The following is a 9,055-nucleotide window of genomic DNA, read 5'->3' on the forward strand; positions in this document are numbered from 1 at the left end:
ATTTTTGGAGAGGCTCTGCTATTTGGCAGAGCCCAGTATGACTGTCTAACATAAAAGCAATCCGGGCTGGTATCTGATAGATAAATCCTATGTCAATGCTCTGTTCAACCTTCTTAGGTTTGCTGCCATTTTTCCTAAAAAAAAACAACAACGACAACAAATACAAGCCTTTGGATTATGTATATAATGTAGAGCCTGTGCTTGTGACGATTGAGCTGATTGGTCAGTGGGTGGGGCCACTCGTGAGTCAACTTGGAAGACAGACAGTCGATGGTTGATGGGCAATGAACCGTTTGGCTGTTGCCAGAGGCAGCTGAGGATGCTCAAGGCCTCGTAGGGAGTGGGGGCTGTATTGACTCTGGTTTCTCTTCAATACGTATAAGCCTTTCGCCTTTTACTAAAGACTTCCGTGGAGAGGAACACTTATGAGTTCAGAGTATTTTTGGAGAGGCTCTGCTATTCGGCAGAGTCCAGTATGACTGTGTAATATAAAAGCAATCCGTGCTGGTATCTGATAGATAAATCCTATGTCAATGCTCTGTTCAACCTTCTTAGGTTTGCTGCCATTTTTCCTAAAAAAAACCAACAACAACAACAACAACAAATACAAGCCTTTGGATTATGTATATAATGTAGAGCCTGTGCTTGTGACGATTGAGCTGATTGGTCAGTGGGTGGGGCCACTCGTGAGTCAACTTGGAAGACAGACAGTCGATGGTTGATGGGCAATGCACCGTTTGGCTGTTGCCAGAGGCAGCTGAGGATGCTCAAGGCCTCGTAGGGAGTGGGGGCTGTATTGACTCTGGTTTCTCTTCAATACGTATAAGCCTTTCGCCTTTTACTAAAGACTTCCGTGGAGAGGAACACTTATGAGTTCAGAGTATTTTTGGAGAGGCTCTGCTATTTGGCGGAGCCCAGTATGACTGTCTAACATAAAAGCAATCCGGGCTGGAATCTGATAGATAAATCGTATGTCAACGCTCTGTTCAACATGCTTAGGTTTGCTGCCATTTTTCCTAAAAAAAACCAACAACAACAACAACAAATACAAGCCTTTGGATTATGTATATAATGTAGAGCCTGTGCTTGTGACGATTGAGCTGATTGGTCAGTGGGTGGGGCCACTCGTGAGTCAACTTGGAAGACAGACAGTCGATGGTTGATGGGCAATGCACCGTTTGGCTGTTGCCAGAGGCAGCTGAGGATGCTCAAGGCCTCGTAGGGAGTGGGGGCTGTATTGACTCTGGTTTCTCTTCAATACGTATAAGCCTTTCGCCTTTTACTAAAGACTTCCGTGGAGAGGAACACTTATGAGTTCAGAGTATTTTTGGAGAGGCTCTGCTATTCGGCAGAGTCCAGTATGACTGTGTAATATAAAAGCAATCCGTGCTGGTATCTGATAGATAAATCCTATGTCAATGCTCTGTTCAACCTTCTTAGGTTTGCTGCCATTTTTCCTAAAAAAAACCAACAACAACAAATACAAGCCTTTGGATTATGTACATAATGTAGAGCCTGTGCTTGTGACGATTGAGCTGATTGGTCAGTGGGTGGGGCCACTCGTGAGTCAACTTGGAAGACAGACAGTCGATGGTTGATGGGCAATGCACCGTTTGGCATTTGCCAGAGGCAGCTGAGGATGCTCAAGGCCTCGTAGGGAGTGGGGGCTGTATTGACTCTGGTTTCTCTTCAATACGTATAAGCCTTTCGCCTTTTACTAAAGACTTCCGTGGAGAGGAACACTTATGAGTTCAGAGTATTTTTGGAGAGGCTCTGCTATTTGGCGGAGCCCAGTATGACTGTCTAACATAAAAGCAATCCGGGCTGGTATCTGATAGATAAATCCTATGGCAATGCTCTGTTCAACCTTCTTAGGTTTGCTGCCATTTTTCCTAAAAAAAACCAACAACAACAACAACAAATACAAGCCTTTGGATTATGTATATAATGTAGAGCCTGTGCTTGTGACGATTGAGCTGATTGGTCAGTGGGTGGGGCCACTCGTGAGTCAACTTGGAAGACAGACAGTCGATTGTTGATGGGCAATGCACCGTTTGGCTGTTGCCAGAGGCAGCTGAGGATGCTCAAGGCCTCGTAGGGAGTGGGGGCTGTATTGACTCTGGTTTCTCTTCAATACTTATAAGCCTTTCGCCTTTTACTAAAGACTTCCGTGGAGAGGAACACTTATGAGTTCAGAGTATTTTTGGAGAGGCTCTGCTATTTGGCAGAGTCCAGTATGACTGTTTAATATAAAAGCAATCCGGGCTGGTATCTGATAGATAAATCCTATGTCAATGCTCTGTTCAACCTTCTTAGGTTTGCTGCCATTTTTCCTAAAAAAAACCAACAACAACAACAAATACAAGCCTTTGGATTATGTATATAATGTAGAGCCTGTGCTTGTGACGATTGAGCTGATTGGTCAGTGGGTGGGGCCACTCGTGAGTCAACTTGGAAGACAGACAGTCGATGGTTGATGGGCAATGCACCGTTTGGCTGTTGCCAGAGGCAGCTGAGGATGCTCAAGGCCTCGTAGGGAGTGGGGGCTGTATTGACTCTGGTTTCTCTTCAATACGTATAAGCCTTTCGCCTTTTACTAAAGACTTCTGTGGAGATGAACACTTATGAGTTCAGAGTATTTTTGGAGAGGCTCTGCTATTTGGCTGAGTCCAGTATGACTGTGTAATATAAAAGCAATCCGTGCTGGTATCTGATAGATAAATCCTATGTCAATGCTCTGTTCAACCTTCTTAGGTTTGCTGCCATTTTTCCTAAAAAAAACCAACAACAACAACAACAACAAATACAAGCCTTTGGATTATGTACATAATGTAGAGCCTGTGTTTGTGACGATTGAGCTGATTGGTCAGTGGGTGGGGCCACTCGTGAGTCAACTTGGAAGACAGACAGTCGATGGTTGATGGGCAATGCACCGTTTGGCTGTTGCCAGAGGCAGCTGAGGATGCTCAAGGCCTCGTAGGGAGTGGGGGCTGTATTGACTCTGGTTTCTCTTCAATACGTATAAGCCTTTCGCCTTTTACTAAAGACTTCTGTGGAGAGGAACACTTATGAGTTCAGAGTATTTTTGGAGAGGCTCTGCTATTTGGCAGAGTCCAGTATGACTGTGTAATATAAAAGCAATCCGTGCTGGTATCTGATAGATAAATCCTATGTCAATGCTCTGTTCAACCTTCTTAGGTTTGCTGCCATTTTTCCTAAAAAAAAACAACAACAACAACAACAACAACAACAAATACAAGCCTTTGGATTATGTACATAATGTAGAGCCTGTGCTTGTGACGATTGAGCTGATTGGTCAGTGGGTGGGGCCACTCGTGAGTCAACTTGGAAGACAGACAGTCGATGGTTGATGGGCAATGCACCGTTTGGCTGTTGCCAGAAGCAGCTGAGGATGCTCAAGGCCTCGTAGGGAGTGGGGGCTGTATTGACTCTGGTTTCTCTTCAATACGCATAAGCCTTTCGCCTTTTACTAAAGATTTCCGTGGAGAGGAACACTTATGAGTTCAGAGTATTTTTGGAGAGGCTCTGCCATTTGGCGGAGCCCAGTATGACTGTCTAACATAAAAGCAATCCGGGCTGGAATCTGATAGATAAATCATATGTCAACGCTCTGTTCAACATGCTTAGGTTTGCTGCCATTTTTCCTAAAAAAAACCACCAACAACAACAACAAATACAAGCCTTTGGATTATGTATATAATGTAGAGCCTGTGCTTGTGACGATTGAGCTGATTGGTCAGTGGGTGGGGCCACTCGTGAGTCAACTTGGAAGACAGACAGTCGATTGTTGATGGGCAATGCACCGTTTGGCTGTTGCCAGAGGCAGCTGAGGATGCTCAAGGCCTCGTAGGGAGTGGGGGCTGTATTGACTCTGGTTTCTCTTCAATACGTATAAGCCTTTCGCCTTTTACTAAAGACTTCCGTGGAGAGGAACACTTATGAGTTCAGAGTATTTTTGGAGAGGCTCTGCTATTTGGCAGAGTCCAGTATGACTGTGTAATATAAAAGCAATCTGGGCTGGTATCTGATAGATAAATCATATGTCAACGCTCTGTTCAACATGCTTAGGTTTGCTGCCATTTTTCCTAAAAAAAACCAACAACAACCACAAAAAATACAAGCCTTTGGATTATGTATATAATGTAGAGCCTGTGCTTGTGACGATTGAGCTCATTGGTCAGTGGGTGGGGCCACTCGTGAGTCAACTTGGAAGACAGTCAGTCGATTGTTGATGGGCAATGCACCGTTTGGCTGTTGCCAGAGGCAGCTGAGGATGCTCAAGGCCTCGTAGGGAGTGGGGGATGTATTGACTCTGGTTTCTCTTCAATACGTATAAGCCTTTCGCCTTTTACTAAAGACTTCCGTGGAGAGGAACACTTATGAGTTCAGAGTATTTTTGGAGAGGCTCTGCTATTTGGCAGAGTCCAGTATGACTGTGTAATATAAAAGCAATCCGGGCTGGTATCTGATAGATATCGCGCTGAGGCATGGATGCACACTGAAATACTGGCCGCTATGAAGACCAGAGACAAAAAATGCTCTGAACTTCATAAAAGTCAGACAAAGCTTTCCAAAAGCTCAAACAGTGAACTCCAAGCCCACGTGGTTGAACTAAAAATCCAAAGAAACAGACTAAGAAATGACGTAAACACCATGATCAGAACCGCAAAAAGAAATTTCTTCAACGACAAAACTGAGGAAAACAAAAACAAACCCCGCGAACTTTGGAAATTACTCAATAATCAACTAGGCTGCAGTAAAAAACTTAAAACCAGATTCTCAAACATAAACATAAAGACGGACAACACGCTCATCACAGACAAGCTGGATGTAGCCAATTACTTAAACATCTTCTTCACAAACATAGCCACAACACTGGTAAACAAACTACCCTCCCACTCAGGGCATTATGGGGTAGAACACATAGTAGCATACTACAAAAACCTAGGGGTCCACAAAGACGACTTCAAACTTGAAATGGTAACAACCGAGTAGGTACTCAAAAAATTGAGCGCCCTCCAACCTAACAAGGCCACTGGCCATGACAACATCCCCTCCAAATTCCTCAGAGACGCAGCAGCCGCCATCACCCCAGTCATCACACACATAATAAACCTCTCTATAAGACAGGGGCACGTCCCCAAGGACTTCAAAATTGCGAGAGTGACCCCTCTACACAAAAAGGGCAGCAAATTAGACCCAGGCAACTACCGCCCTGTTTCTATTCTTACCTCCATCTCGAAAGTCATGGAGAAAATAGTCTACGAACAGGTCGAAAAGTACCTGGCGGAAAAAAACCTAATCTACGAATTCCAATCTGGCTTCAGAACGTCCCACTCCACTGACACATGCCTCCTCTATTTGAACGACCACATCAAACAAGAGGTGGACGCTGGCAAATACTGCGGCATGGTCATGCTGGACCTACAAAAGGCCTTCGACACTGTCAATCACTCCATTCTAATGGACAAGCTAAAAGCAATTGGTTTTGATAGCCTATCAGTGAGCTGGATGCAATCCTACCTGGAGGGGAGAGAACAGATGGTAGAGGTAAACGGTACTCTATCCCCCCCCCCTCACAGTGAGCTGTGGTGTTCCACAAGGAAGCATACTAGGACCGCTACTCTTCCTAATTTATGCAAATGACATGTCGTCAGCCTGTGACTGCAACTTGTTCCTGTTTGCGGACGACTCAGCCCTGCTGGTCTCTGACAAGAACAAATTGCAGGTTGAAAAAACCCTCAGCACGGAACTAGGCAAAATCTGCATATGGCTCGCTGATAACAAACTATCATTACACATGGGCAAAACAGAGTCCATTCTCTTCGGTTCAAATAACAAACTCAGCAAGACCGACGGCTTCTCAGTTACAGTGGGTGACAATATTGTCACAAGGAAAGACGAAATTACCTACCTGGGTTCCATCCTAGAGGCAAATCTTTCCTGTGACAAAATGGCATCCAATGTAATAAAAAAAGTCAACCAACGAACTAGATTCTTGTACCGGATCTCCTCTCTGGTAAACAAGAATACCCTGAAGACTCTGGCAGGAGCACTCATTCAAGGGTACTATGACTATGCGTGCACCTCATGGTACCAAAGCACCTCAAAGGCGCTTAAAACAAAATTACAAACATCACAAAACAAACTGGTCAGACTACTACTTGACCTGAACCCCAGAACCCACCTCACCCCTGCCCACTTTGCCAACCTAGGATGGCTTAGAGTAGACGACAGAGTACAGCAACTTGCAATGGGCCTGGTCTACAAGATACACTATACGACCGGGGTGCCCATGTACATGTCAAAATACTTCCCAAAGGTCAGTGAATACCACAACCACTACACCAGAGGAAGCTCAACAAATCATGTTAAACCCAGATTCGGCTCAAACAAGGGACTAAACACGTTTCGCAATTATGCCACAACAATGTGGAACGCCCTACCCAAAGCTGTAAAGGAATGTGAATCCCTGCCCACATTCAAAACCGCCCTTAAAGAGCACCTACGGGAGGCTGCAATTCGAAACTGGCCACCGTAAATGCCCAAAACCCCCACCACCTCCTAATAGACAGTCTCCTCCCCACCGCATGTATATATTCCCTCCCCGCCGTATGTATATTTCCCTCCCACCCACCCACCCCCTCCTAATGTACAGTCCCCTCCCCATCATATGTATATACTCTGTCAGGATCTAGGGGTAACAGTACTGTATATTTGAATACCGCCTATGTCACAAATGTATCAGTACCAAATACCTATATGTCCCTATGCCATAAATGTCATGTATGTTGTGTATGTCATAAATGTCTATATGAATTGAAAATGGGGGACCCTGATGGAAACAAGACAAACGTCTTTCTCAGGTCTGCATCCCCTTAACAATTGTATGTATTGAGCCGTACTGTATTGTACCCATTCTGCAATCTGTTAAATAAAGTTTTCATTCATTCATTTCATAAATCCTTTGTCAATGCTCTGTTCAACCTTCTTAGGTTTGCTGCCATTTTTCCTAAAAAAAACCAACAACAACAACAACAAATACAAGCCTTTGGATTATGTATATAATGTAGAGCCTGTGCTTGTGACGATTGAGCTGATTGGTCAGTGGGTGGGGCCACTCGTGAGTCAACTTGGAAGACAGACAGTCGATGGTTGATGGGCAATGCACTGTTTGGCTGTTGCCAGAGGCAGCTGAGGATGCTCAAGGCCTCGTAGGGAGTGGGGGCTGTATTCACTCTGGTTTCTCTTCAATACGTATAAGCCTTTCGCCTTTTACTAAAGACTTCCGTGGAGAGGAACACTTATGAGTTCAGAGTATTTTTGGAGAGGCTCTGCTATTTGGCAGAGTCCAGTATGACTGTTTAATATAAAAGCAATCCGGGCTGGTATCTGATAGATAAATCCTATGTCAATGCTCTGTTCAACCTTCTTAGGTTTGCTGCCATTTTTCCTAAAAAAAACCAACAACAACAACAAATACAAGCCTTTGGATTATGTATATAATGTAGAGCCTGTGCTTGTGACGATTGAGCTGATTGGTCAGTGGGTGGGGCCACTCGTGAGTCAACTTGGGAGACAGACAGTCGATGGTTGATGGGCAATGCACCGTTTGGCTGTTGCCAGAGGCAGCTGAGGATGCTCAAGGCCTCATAGGGAGTGGGGGCTGTATTGACTCTGGTTTCTCTTCAATACGTATAAGCCTTTCGCCTTTTACTAAAGACTTCCGTGGAGAGGAACACTTATGAGTTCAGAGTATTTTTGGAGAGGCTCTGCTATTTGGCAGAGTCCAGTATGACTGTGTAATATAAAAGCAATCCGTGCTGGTATCTGATAGATAAATCCTATGTCAATGCTCTGTTCAACCTTCTTAGGTTTGCTGCCATTTTTCCTAAAAAAAACCAACAACAACAACAACAACAAATACAAGCATTTGGATTATGTACATAATGTAGAGCCTGTGCTTGTGACGATTGAGCTGATTGGTCAGTGGGTGGGGCCACTCGTGAGTCAACTTGGAAGACAGACAGTCGATGGTTGATGGGCAATGCACCGTTTGGCTGTTGCCAGAAGCAGCTGAGGATGCTCAAGGCCTCGTAGGGAGTGGGGGCTGTATTGACTCTGGTTGCTCTTCAATACGTATAAGCCTTTCGCCTTTTACTAAAGACTTCCGTGGAGAGGAACACTTATGAGTTCAGAGTATTTTTGGAGAGGCTCTGCTATTTGGCGGAGCCCAGTATGACTGTTTAATATAAAAGCAATCCGGGCTGGAATCTGATAGATAAATCATATGTCAACGCTCTGTTCAACATGCTTAGGTTTGCTGCCATTTTTCCTAAAAAAAACCAACAACAACCACAAAAAATACAAGCCTTTGGATTATGTATATAATGTAGAGCCTGTGCTTGTGACGATTGAGCTGATTGGTCAGTGGGTGGGGCCACTCGTGAGTCAACTTGGAAGACAGACAGTCGATTGTTGATGGGCAATGCACCGTTTGGCTGTTGCCAGAGGCAGCTGAGGATGCTCAAGGCCTCGTAGGGAGTGGGGGCTGTATTGACTCTGGTTTCTCTTCAATACGTATAAGCCTTTCGCCTTTTACTAAAGACTTCCGTGGAGAGGAACACTTATGAGTTCAGAGTATTTTTGGAGAGGCTCTGCTATTTGGCAGAGTCCAGTATGACTGTGTAATATAAAAGCAATCCTGGCTGGTATCTGATAGATAAATCCTTTGTCAATGCTCTGTTCAACCTTCTTAGGTTTGCTGCCATTTTTCCTAAAAAAAACAACAACCACAAAAAATACAAGCCTTTGGATTATGTATATAATGTAGAGCCTGTGCTTGTGACGATTGAGCTGATTGGTCAGTGGGTGGGGCCACTCGTGAGTCAACTTGGAAGACAGACAGTCGATGGTTGATGGGCAATGCACCGTTTGGCTGTTGCCAGAGGCAGCTGAGGATGCTCAAGGCCTCGTAGGGAGTGGGGGCTGTATTGACTCTGGTTTCTCTTCAATACGTGTAAGCCTTTCGCCT

This window comes from Notolepis coatsorum, assembly GCF_963971535.1.
Source record: "Notolepis coatsorum genome assembly, chromosome: 17".
Lineage (NCBI taxonomy): Eukaryota > Metazoa > Chordata > Actinopteri > Aulopiformes > Paralepididae > Notolepis > Notolepis coatsorum.